Source organism: Prunus avium, chromosome 4 (assembly GCF_965620075.1).
Source record: "Prunus avium chromosome 4, drPruAviu1.hap1.1, whole genome shotgun sequence".
NCBI classification, from domain to species: domain Eukaryota; kingdom Viridiplantae; phylum Streptophyta; class Magnoliopsida; order Rosales; family Rosaceae; genus Prunus; species Prunus avium.
In genome coordinates this window covers 37,639,789-37,652,619 of record NC_142287.1, presented here as the reverse complement: position 1 = coordinate 37,652,619, position 12,831 = coordinate 37,639,789, and the positions used below count along the sequence as shown (strand labels likewise).

The window sequence follows — 12,831 nt, the reverse complement described above, 5'->3', positions numbered from 1 at the left end:
AGGATGAATTTATGGTTCATTTTTTGACCGACCGACATGAGATTCAAAGGTTTTCACAAATCTTTAAAACGTGACGAAAGTAAACAAGAAAAGAAGGTGTGCATGCAAACCCAATCATTGGTTTTCAACGATGCTAAAAAAACTCACTTAATTCTAATTGTGTTTAAGAATAAGATTTAGGTTTGATCTCTTGTTTTTGTTCAGAATATTTAGCTTTGAATTGAGAGAAGAATATCAATGAGGCAAAGAAAAAGAAACTAAAACTAGTTACAAAGCATTATGGTGTTTGAGGATGCATAAGTCTAAGACTAGTTGACAATTGGTTTTAGGTATATCGGCTCAAAGTCAAAGTCCACCATGTCTTTCCATGCCAAGCACTTTCAAAAGCTGCCATTTTCAAGTGACTAGCTGCTCTTAAAAGTCTCAGAGTATACACTTATGGTGGATCTTGATCCTATCCCTAGCCCAGCCAGGGATTATTGAATTGTGGAATTTCTTGTGGCCTTCAATGTCACGCCCATATGCTCTTGCTCTGCTGAAAATCCACAACACTATAGCCTCCACTAAAAAGATTGTCAAATTCAGCTGGGCAAATGATCAAAGAGTTCCCATTTTTAAGGAAAAGTAAGACAATAGTGAATCCACACACAAATGTGTCACATACTATTCATATTTCTATAATTATACATTTCGATGCGATCGCATTACGAATAGTATGTAAGATATCTTCTTAAATTGCACCGAGACCTATCAAATGAACCCTACATTTGAAGTTCTTTTCACACTCTTTAAGGCTTTCTGCCTTTTGAAGCAAATACAAAAATGTTGTATCTGGAAATATCACCCACTTTCCAGTTTACCCTGTTGATTTGCCAAGTGATTTTGATGTAGGATGGCAATTGTGACATTGACAAACCACCAACATAAATTGAATTATTTTGCTGGTACATGAAGTGAGATTCAGGGCCTCTGGCTCTCCCCCTGACTCCAATAATTCTTGATATATATGTATGGGGACCCAATCTTGTGGATCCATTATCATCTTTGCTTCAACATCAAAATATGAGAACCAATTCAGACATTGCAGAATTTTGATACTGATTATACAAACTTTCATTTCCTTTTTGCTTGGTTTGGTTTGGTTTTTTGCTGCAGGTAGGCATGTGCCATGTCAGTGTGCTTTAGAGTTCATGCCAATCACATTGCTTGCAGATTCTGGTGTAAGTGGGATTCTTTCATCTCACCAAATCTTACTTACCAAATGATTTTTGGCGTTATTGATTGAGGATAGCAAAAAGTTTTATTCCCATTGTATGAAAGTCGCTCTCCCACAAAATAGGGTTCTTCCATAAATCTGAATATAAAATTGGTGATGATAATCAGTTAAGAACAGAGCTAGTTTGGGGGAAAAAATTAAGGGAAAAGGAAAACTAACTAATGTGACTTGTGATTGACTTGAAAGACATAAAACATCATATTTCACATTGAGACTTAATACAAGATTACAAATAGCTTTTTGAGGTCATGATAATCTTATATTATTATTAACTCTGGGGAGGGTGGTGGGCTCCACTGCCCTTCTGATCAAGTGTGTCTGATGTGTTTTGATGTGGTATTATAATTCATAGATAGCTATGACGATGGATTTGCCCATTTAGGACTAGAAGAAAAGCTATTTATTCCTTTTGATGTTGAATCAAATCCAGCATGGGGTCAGGTCAGGCTGGGTGCTATTTTGAAGATTCATGCTGTCTCCTAACCCTTACCAGAAAGTCTTTGCTCTGATTATGACAACCATTTGGCATGTTGGAGTTAGGCATTTTTGCTTCTTTTTTTGAAGGCCTTGTTTGGTTTCAGTAATTAATATGTTATTCATTAAGAGTATTTACGCATTCGAGATCCTCGGTTCAATCCTCCTTTCCTGATATCGCATATAGTTTATGTACATTGTCTGCAGGGAGGGAGGGCCTTAGCATAGCTTATCATGCTGCTTACCTCATGGGATCACTGTTGCAAAAGTACAGGGCAGAGAGGGCCCACAACCTGTCAACCACCACCAAAGATTAGATTATATGGGATTTATATAGTTTACCACTTGAGCTTGGCCTAAACAACTAAAAGACCTTTTTTTTACTTATTAAAAAAAAAAAACTTAAAAGAAAGAAAGTGGATGAAATGTTCGAATTTTGATGGTGGGGGAATATTGATAATAAAATTTAATTCGAGCCTGTAATTGGCTAAAAAAAAGGGTCATGGGGTAAATTGAGAGTTATGTACAAGTTCAGGGGGCAATTTGGCAGTATACCCTAAAAAAAAAAACTTAAAAGAAAGAAAGTGGGTAGCTTTGGCTGCTTGCTTGGACACCACAACCTGCTTCTTCTTTTTTTTCTTCAAACGCTGCTCCATAACACCACACTACTGCTAATGCCGCTGCCTTCGGAGGCCCACCAACAAGAGGCAACAGTTTGGTACTTGAGGCCCACCTACCTTTTGTGGGCCCTCTTTGGAGATTCTCTTTTTCTTCATGTTCATCATTTTGAAAAGAAAAGAAAAGAAAAGAAAAGAAAATGTGAAATTACAGTAAGTATACTATTTGCCTCCTTACCTATTAGGAGATACTCCTCTTTCCTATCACCTAGAAAATTCGACACATATACAAAAATAATTCATCAAAAACACACCCAAAAAAAAAAAAAAAAAAACCTTATGCACACATGTTATATTGCTATTGGCAGGAATATAGAAGCAAATACTTACCTATAAGGAATGAAGTATTTTCTTTACAATAATAAGTCTTGCTTCTTCTAAAATTATTTTTAATGCTACATCGGTATACATGTAGGAACCGAAATACTTGGCTCCTTTTTTTTTTTGGTTGCAATACTTGGCTCCTTCATTCTAGCCAAATCATTGTTGGTACGTGTACATAATTTTTTTCTTTTCTTTTTTTATAACAAGATAACTTTGTATGTGTTAAATTGTGATTTTAGAAGGAATGACTAATTCAGTAATGGAGTCAAGTAGATATAAATTTTGTTTAGGATTTTTTCTTTTATGTCGGTAGATATAAAAGACTAGAGGATAATTGTTTAGAATAAAGCCAAAATTGTTCTTGATAGATTTTATCTCAAAGAATAGTGAAGAAGAATTTTCGGGTTGCATTATGGTGTTCAATTCTTCATTTGACAAGTGCTTAACATGACACATCCTCATCAACACCATTCAGAACATCAAAAATAGAATTATCAGAATTGTTGACAAAATTCCAACACTTGGGGTGAAGAAGTTCAACAAAATATGCTTCAACATTTTTATTTTTATTTTATAAAAGGGCATAGTATTTTATTGATAAGATAAACAAAAATAATTATAAAGCAACTAAGGTGCTGAATATGGATATAACTTCTTCAGTTACCAAAAGCAACAACAAGTTGAATTGATCTTAAGAAAATACGCAAAACCCAAAAAATGATTAAAATTCCAGAGTCAACAACCATCCTTTTGGGAATTATTAGACTAAAACAAATAAAAAACCTCATAAAGAGTTCTTGGAATTATTAGACTAAAACAAACTAAAAAACAAGACCACCACTCTACATCCTCTAGGGCAACCCAAAGAGAGCCACAATGTCATACCGGTTAAAGTCAAACTGCCTCATGGTCTACATCATATGACAATGTTTCATGATGCCTGTTTCTACATCACAAAATAAAATAATAAAAAAACAAAAAAAACAAAGAATCCGCATGGAAAAGGAAGGGAATGAGGGAAAATGGGACGAGATGAGAAGAAATGAGATAGAATAGAAAGGGTGGGGGGTCGGCCGCTAGAGATTTTTTTATAGAGTTTTCTCCTAGAGCAACGATTAGGTTTATCCTCTTTAAGAAATTCCTTATTAAATCTGCTTCAAGATTTGGATAAGCTTGGATTTGGATGCAAATTAGTTTCAATTTTTACTCCATTGTTTTTGCGACCCCACAACATAAAAATTTATTTCTCAAACTGTCACAAAAGAATATGAAATTAGTACTAAAAGTAGTTGGGTTTTTTTGGGTCTGAAACTAAAAGTAGTTCATTGATCAATGAAATTCCTTCCATCCGACGGTGGAAATAAAGTAATACAGGGATGTAATTTTGTTCGTGTTGGAGGGTAACTCCAATTAATAATTGGTGAGCCGGCTGCTCGTTGCAACGGGTTACCGGGTGCTTTATGTAGTGGCATCCACCACACAACGTAACGCCGTTTGTCCCCCAACAACCCATCCGCCTTTGCAACCGTGCAAACTTTAGTGCGGTCCACCCATTTGGCCTCTAATTAATTTGAAAATTTTTTTTTTGGTGAAAATAGGGGGACAAGCCCCAAAAGAAAAAACACAAAGGCTAGGGAACACAGATCAGCCGAGGCTTAGCAGCCCCCAGCAAATCATCATTAAAACAGGAACTAAACCATTCAGGAACCTCATCGAAGAACCAGACTCCAAGATCCATATTATGGCTCCAATTTTCCAAGCAATCAGCAGCAACATTCCTTTCTCTGTAGATGTGAGAGAGCTCAACAGTTTCAAACTTTCTCATCAAGTGTACACAGGAATTAATTAAACCAGCTAGGGGGTGGAGGCAGTTGTGGGCATGTTGTTTCACAAGATGAACAACAGTCATAGAGTCCATTTCAATGGAGATTTTAGGGATCCTTTTCTCCACAGCAAGGTGTAAACCAAAGAATAATCCCCAGAGTTCAGCATCTAGGATTTGACCCATCCCCAAGTTGACAGCAAATCCCACTATCCAATCTCCAAAGGAATTACGAATGATTCCACCAGCACCAATACAACCAGTAATACCCTTTCGAGACCCATCAACATTTAACTTTAGCATACCAATCACAGGGGGCTCCCAAGCTAACATAACCTGTATTTGATCCCTTCGGATGGTTTTAGAAGGATCAGCCTTAAGCCATTCAGACACAGCATCAGAAATAATCTTTTTAGGCATAAAGGGAAAATCATTATCAGCATTAAAGACTCTACTATTTCGCCACTTCCAGATATACCAGCAAATGAACACAAAAACCACTTTCCAAGGGTGATTATCATAGACTGAATGGGAGCATAAATTACTTAAGAACCATGGTTGGAAATCTGATTGGAAGAAGTAATCATACTGGTGGCCATTAAGGAAAAGGGACCAAACCTCCCTTGCCTTGATACAATCCCTTAAGATGTGCAGAGCAGATTCAACCGGCCAGCCACAACTCTGGCACGTAGGGTCAGTGGTGAGATGACGTCTAGCCCTTTGTTCATTTTCCTTTGGTAGACCAGCCAGCAAAAAAATTGCAATTTAGGGGGAACACGCATCTTCCAGAGGATTTTCCACCAAGGGTCAGACCAATCAGTTCCAGTAAATAATAAATTATAAGCTGATTTTACAGTGAACATACCAGTAGTAGTAGGCTGCCAAATTTGGGTGTCCTCAAGCCTGCCCCCAAAGTCAGCCGATATAGAAATGATTCGTTGAACTGCATCCTCAGGAAGAACACTACGAAGCTTGTCCACATCCCACCAGTCATGTTTGAAGAATTGAGAAACAGTGCTATCAAAGTCAGCTTCGTCCATAGTTTCACTCTGCGGCACAAGGGGAATATCACCAGCCCACTTGTCCTTCCAAAAATGAACCTTATCACCTTTCCCAAGCCTCCAAGACAGCCCATGAGTCAGCAGTTTGGCCCCAAACATGATACCTTTCCAAGTTGAAGAGCAGTTCTGCCTGGGATTTGATTCAGCATCAAGAATGGAATGGTCTTTTAGATACTTGGCTTCTAAAATCTTTGCCCACATGCCTTCATCTTTCTTAAGCACTCTCCAACCTAATTTGGCTAAGAGAGCTTGGTTCATATTACGGGTTTTCTTAATTCCCAACCCGCCTTTACTTTTTGGCCGACACACTAAGTCCCATTGGCAGAGGTGGATCTTCTGTTTTCTCTCACTGCCACCCCAGAGGAAGTTCCTGTTTAACCGGTCTAGATCTTCACAAACGCTTATAGGAATCTTCGTGGTCTGCATGGCATAAATAGGAATAGCAGAAGAAACAGCTTGAATAAGAGTAGATCTCCCAGCCAAAGATAAAACTTTACTCTTCCAAGATGCCAGCCTAGCATGGACTTTGTCCACCAAACCCCCGTAGGTAGCCTTAGTGACCCTTGAGTGAAGGATAGGCATCCCCAGGTACTTGCCAAGGTTCACAGTAAGAGGGGACCCACATATGAAGCTGATTTCTTTAGCCATTTCCTTGCAAGTATTAGGAGAGCAAAAAATAGCAGATTTATCAAAGTTCACAGACTGACCAGAGGCATTGCAGAAAAGCTCTAAACAATTCTTCATTACCCTAGCTTGTTGGGGGCTAGCCTCAGCAAAGAGAATTAAATCATCTGCAAAAAATAAGTGAGAGATGACAGGGCCTGACTGGCAGGATTTAACAGGCTTCCACTTCTTTTGCCTAATCGCATCAAAGATCAGGTGAGATAATTTTTCTATACAAAGGACAAAGAGATAGGGAGAAAGAGGGTCTCCTTGTCGAATGCCGTTTTGCGGAGTAAAAGGGTCAGTCAATTCACCATTAACACATACCTGGTACTGGACAGAGGAAACACAATGCATTATTAATTGTACAGTCGAAGGAGGCAGGCCAAGCTCATTGAGTACAAACTCAATATAACTCCAATTCAATCTGTCATAAGCTTTAGAGAGATCGATCTTCCAAGCAATAAATCCTTTTTTCCCTTTTGCATTTCTGAACTTGTGCATTAATTCTTGAGCAATAATAATGTTGTCAGAAATGTGTCTCCCAGGAACAAAACTGACTTGATTGGGGCTAATCAAACCTGGCAAGATAGGTCTTAGTCTAGCCACCAGCACCTTGGAAATGGTTTTATATAAAGTACAGCAAAGGCTAATGGGCCTGAATTGCCCCATGGAAGAAGGATTATCAACTTTAGGAACCATAGTGATCAAGGTAGAGTTTAAACCTTCAGGAAGTTTGCTATCCCGGAAAGCTTGGTCAACCAAATTGTAGATTTCATTCCCACAAAGATGCCACTGGTTTTGGAAGAAACAAGTTGGGAACCCATCAACACCAGGGGCTTTGAGGCCACCAATGTTAAATAAACTCACTTTTACTTCAATAAGATCCACATTTTTGGCAAGGTTAGCCAAGTCAGCAGCCTCAATAGGAGGGAAGAAACTAGGGAGGTCCCCAAAGGTGCAGCACTGCTGGTCCTGGGTAAACAGGCCCACAAAATAGCTAACAGCTAGCTTCTTGAGACCCCCAGCACCTTCAATCCACTCCCCATTATCATCCTTCAGTCTCTCTATTTTATTTCTTCTTCTTCTTATTAAAGTAGTGAGGTGGAAAAACTTGGTATTCCTATCACCTTCTTGCAGCCACTTTACTCGAGATTTTTGTTGCCAGAACAAGGACTCTTGCTCAATGACTTCATTGTACTCTTCAATAAGGGAGTTCTCAAGCTTGGACAAGAAACGGTTTGTGTTTGGACCCATAGCTTTCTGTACACCAGCCAGGCGAGCTAAAAGCGTAGATTTCCTGCGCCTTAAGTTACCAAAAATAGTAGGATTCCAATGTAAAAGAGGCTGCACCAAGGCATTAGTTTTATCAAGGACAGAGCCATCAGTAAGCGCCCATTGCTGCATGAGAAAGTCCTTAAAGTGAGCATGAGTTAGCCACATGGCCTCAAACCGGAAAGGCCGTGCGATAGGAGAGGAAGAGAAGCTGGACTTCAGGCTTATCTTGATAGGGTAGTGGTCAGACTTGGTCCTCGGTAAATGCTTGACAGAGGCCTCGTTAAAGAGACTTCTCCACTGGACATTACAGACTGCACGGTCAAGTCTTTCAAAAACCCGATTATTACTCCAAGTAAATTTGGGTCCAGAAAAACCAAGATCAATCATGTCATTATCATCAAACCATTTCCTGAAGCCTTTAAGCCTACAGGGGGAGGCACCCCCTATTTTATCATCATAATGTAGCATATCATTGAAATCTCCAGCAAGCAGCCACGGCATCTGGTGACAATCAGAGACAAAATTCAAATAATCCCAAAGCTTTTCTCTCTTGGAGTTACAAGGCTTAGCATAGATTGCAGTAAAAAGCCAAGGATTCTGGCCAGGCTAGGCAATAGAAGCAGAGATAGTTTGGTCAGTTGTACCAAGGACTTCAACTTTGACTTTATTCTCATTCCATAAAAGCCACAGACCACCAGAAAAACCAATGGGATCCACCACCTCAGTGCAGGAATACTTCAAAGATTTAATAACTTCAAGGGCTTTTTTACCTCCAATACGAGGTTCACAAACAAACAAAATATCAACGTGATGAACATGGATTAGTTCCATCATAGTATATCTGAATTTAGTGCAAGCTGCACCTCTAGCATTCCAACACAGAATATCCATTAACAACAAGGGATAAAAAAATAATAACCCAGGGACAAAGCCCAAACATCAGCAGTCGAGAGTCATACCTTCAACGTTGTTGGAGGTACTCTTATCAGCATTCTTATTGCAATCAGACATCTGAACTTCATCCAGATTAGTCCCATCAGTAGGGTTCAATCCATCTTGGAGGGGAGCTTCCGCAGGATCTTCAACAACCTCAGAGTCACAAGGTTTGCCATGAAGGTCTCCAGTTATATTTGGAGGTTGGTGTCCAAATATATAGACACCTTTTTGCTTATACAAGCTTTGGCCGTTGCCCCAGGAGTTCATGTGGCCAATTGTAGAAGTCAAACAATGGGTCCTGCTCTCATCAACAACCAATTTCCCCTTAGCACTACTACTATGTATATGGAATCCATTGGGAGCCATAGTGGCTGTAGCGCTAGTAGTTCTTGATGCCGTGGCCTTAGCATTATTTTTACTATTAGAGATGTCACTAAGAACAGTCCTGGCTCCAGCATTAGGGTGCTTAGCCTTACTCCAGACTTTGTTTCCAACTCCAGTACCATTTTTAGAAGCATAAGATGTCTCTGCATTCTCCTGAAATGCCCCCCCACCACTGTCAGTCTGGTCCAATCTGAAATCCTCAGTGATTTGTTGCAGAGTAGTAAACCGAGAGCCTTGGCTCTTGTGGCTCGAAACTGTGTTGCTCACACCCTTGGAATTATTCTTTGGTTTCCTCCTAGGTGGGACATTCATCCAAGGCCCGCGAAGAATTTCTGGATCTGTACTAATCCCCTCCTGACCCATAACTGTATCAGTACCCACTTCCTTAGCGGCTGTAGCAGGGACAGGGACAGTCTTAGCGTTGCCTGTAGCATTCTTCACCTGCGAAGGACAGTTTTCCCTTTTATGCCCATAAAGGCCACACAGATAGCAAATGTCGGGGAGACCTTCATACTCTATGTTGTACCACTCTTGGTAAATTTGGATGAACGCCTCAAGCGGTTTCGTGAGGTCCAGCTCCACACAGAGCCGAGCAAATTTACCTCTATTTTGAGTCGTAGTCAAAGTATCAATTTTGAGCAATTTGCCAAGCAGATTACCTATCCTCTTTAGCGCCCAAACATCAAAGCACTCGAGTTGGATAGCCGAGACCCTGATCCAAGCCGCCATTCTAGTGACATGGGCAGTCAAAGGGCAAAATCCTGGTCTCCACTTCTGTAAAATCAAATACTGCCCAGCAAAAATATCCAAACTGAAATTTTCCTAATGTAAAATCAAACATTACTTTTACACACACCAATTTTATCTCAATTTTTTTTTTTAAAGAAAAAGAAAAAAAAGTTTAATTATATTTTAGGTGTCATAATTTCTCTTTTTTGCTTGGGTTGAAGTCTTTTAATTGAATATTTAACGAAATTCGAGGTCATAATATGTAACTACACATGTGAGATCATTTGGCTCTCAAAATATTTGTAATCAACGTAAAATCTATTAATTTATTCAAATTTTCTTAACAATTTTATATTTATAGTAATTAATTACTACCTAAATAAAAGTATAGGACTAAATGAGTCAAATTAGGGGAACAAAAAATGTAATTTCATTTGGTAACTAATGGGGTCTAGCTCAGTATAAAAAGGTCTTAACTTGCATACAAGAAATCTTAAGTTCGAACTCCCATGACATCTTAGTTGTGTGCATGTGCGTGTATGTGAGAAACCCCCCTCATTTGTAGTTTAGACTATCGTTTATACTTAAAATATATATATCAATTAGTAAAAAATACATCTCAAAAAATGTGACATTGTTTTATTAGTCCAATTTCTAATTTAGTTAGAATAAACTCTCAATTATTTTATAACTTAAATGAACAACCCTCACTTGTTTTCTTTTCTTTTCTTTTTTTTGGGAAAACCTTTTCTATTGAAAGGGGCGATAGCATACTAAACTGTAACATCCCGACCCAAATTAAAGGAATAGTGAATGAATTAATTTCAAGATTTATGAATTTACAATTTTGCCCTCAGAGTAGGGGTAATTTGGTCATTTTATTTCCTGAAGGAATTGGGGGCAGCGGGTTGTATTTTTATATAGATCGTACCGAGATGAGTTCGTAGACACGTAGTGGGCTTGAATCGGAGTTGTAACGAAAAAGTTACGATCTAAAAACCCTCAGTGGCATAATCGTAAATAAGTTGAAGTTTGAATTTTGTTAAAAAGACAGAAATGCCCTCATTTCTCTCTCTCTCTCTCCCTGCGCGCAGAACCAGCTCCCATTGGAGCTGTTACTGTTCATCCGAACAGTTTTTGCTTCGCCACCACCTCCACCGACCACCAAATCGCATGATATTAGTACCAAAACGTCAAGCTCACTTCCCTCTTCCTATCCCGACTAATCTCTGCCGCTGGAACCACCGGAGATGGCCGGAAAATGCAAAAATCCGATCGGTTTCGACCCAGTTTTTGACAGAGTTTTCGCCGGCGATTTCTCCCTCCTCCGGCCACCAAACCGGTCGATTAAGGTATGCTTTTCCACCTATTTTTCATGCTCTAGCTGATGGTTGGATAGGAATTGAGCAATTTCTGCGTTGTGATAGTTAAATAAGCGATTGAAAAATCTGCCGGTTTCGACTTTTTGGAGTGTCTTGAGTTTATATATATAATAGTTGAGAAGGCACTATTTTAGGTATTTCCCGATTATGGGTTTTATGTTTGAGATTTATTTTGTCCAGGCCCGTCGGAGTTTGTCCAGGCCCCTCGGAGATTTATTGATTTATTTTGCCCAGGCCCGTCGGAGTTTGTCCAGGCCCCTCGGAGATTTATTGATTTATTTTGCCCAGGCCCGTCGGAGTTTGCCCAGGCCCTTCGGAGATTTGTTTTGCCCATGCCCGTCGGAGTTTGTCCAGGCCCTTCGGATGTCTTTTTAATACTATGCCTTGGGAAAAATTGGATTAAGGAAGGGAATATTACTTTATAATATTTATATAATGATTACGAACTCCACCATCATATGTACCTCCCCCCTTGGATGATGATACTTGGAAACAGTGGATATGGACACTGGGATATATGGGTATGGTTGTGGGGTTGAACTGATATTAAAGAAAGAGATTGAGAATGTGTTCATTGTGTTTTGTCGGAATTTGAGTTGTGATGAATCTGAAATGTATAGTTGGTTCTGTTGTAAATAATTGTTTATTTTCGGAATTGTGACTGTTGACATGAGAACTACGTGTGGCTTGATCCCTTGCCCAAGGGTACGTAGGCAGCCTGGGGTCTCACCAGGTGCAGCCGCGGAATATTATTGTGTTTAAAAGGTTTGATCGATTCTGTGTATGTGATTGGACTTCTGATGTGGTTTTCGATGTGATTGTTGGATTTGAATCCGGTATAATGATTTTCTGTGGTATTTGTAAAGTTGTTGAGGTCATTGATTTCATGGTTTATGTATTACTTGACTTAAGGACATTATGGGGTCTGTTTTGAATTATCTGAAGGCCGAAGGCCTATTATGTGATTGCATGTTGATAACTTGTGCATGCTGGCTGTTGGGATATTAAAATGTGAATTTTGTGCAGGTTGAAATTTTGGGGAAAGCCAAATTTTAGGGGAGACTCTGTCGAAATTTCGGCAGAAAGTCTCGGTTCTTAGTAAGTAGGCCCGGCATCAGTGTGATGTCGAAAATTTCCACAGGATTCGTCTCGAGTTCCGAGGAATTCGGGGCGGGTCCTGTCATAAACTCACACACACTACACGGATACTAGGACTCGAACCCAGAACCTTGTTTTCTTGATGGATCTTCAAAACGCTTATTTTGGTAGATTGAGTTTTTTCTTTATATCATTTGTTTACATTTGAGTTTTTTTTTTCTTTCTTAATTGTTAGCAACTTTATTTTTTAGGATTAAATACCGTTTTGGTCACTGAGTTTTACACGAAAATTTAATTTGGTCACTTATAAATTTTTTTAGCCAAATTGTTCATTTTGTTTCCCAATGTTTACAATTTATAGACATTTCATTATATCCCGTTATGTGCATTTTTTTTAAATTTTTTTTATAGGAAGCATGTTTATTCTTATTCCTCTAACTCGTGAGTTAGAATATATTGTGCTATTAGGGTTTAGCAATTTGAGAGAAATCTTGAGTTGAAATCAAAATTGTGAGGTATAAGGTCACGAAATCAATTGAGTGAGAACCATATTGTGACTTTTGATGGTAAAGAGACTGAAGGTGCTTCCTAAAAAATAAAAATAGAAATTGCACTTAACGAAAGATAACGGAATGTCTATCAATTGTAAATTTTGGGAAACACAGTGACCAATTTGGCTAAAAAAAATTCTAATTTTCATTTAAAACCCAATGACAGAAAAAGTATT

The 12,831-nt window shown here is 38.9% G+C and overlaps 1 long non-coding RNA gene across 1 annotated transcript; it reads left to right on the top strand.

Moving 5' to 3' along the window:
- The first annotated feature begins 10,706 nt into the window (after window positions 1-10,706).
- Window positions 10,707-11,941, top strand: LOC148295382 (uncharacterized). The gene is made up of 2 exons (XR_015835462.1): window positions 10,707-10,976; window positions 11,187-11,941. It is a non-coding gene; the product is annotated as an uncharacterized LOC148295382 (long non-coding RNA).
- The last annotated feature ends 890 nt before the right edge of the window (window positions 11,942-12,831 follow it).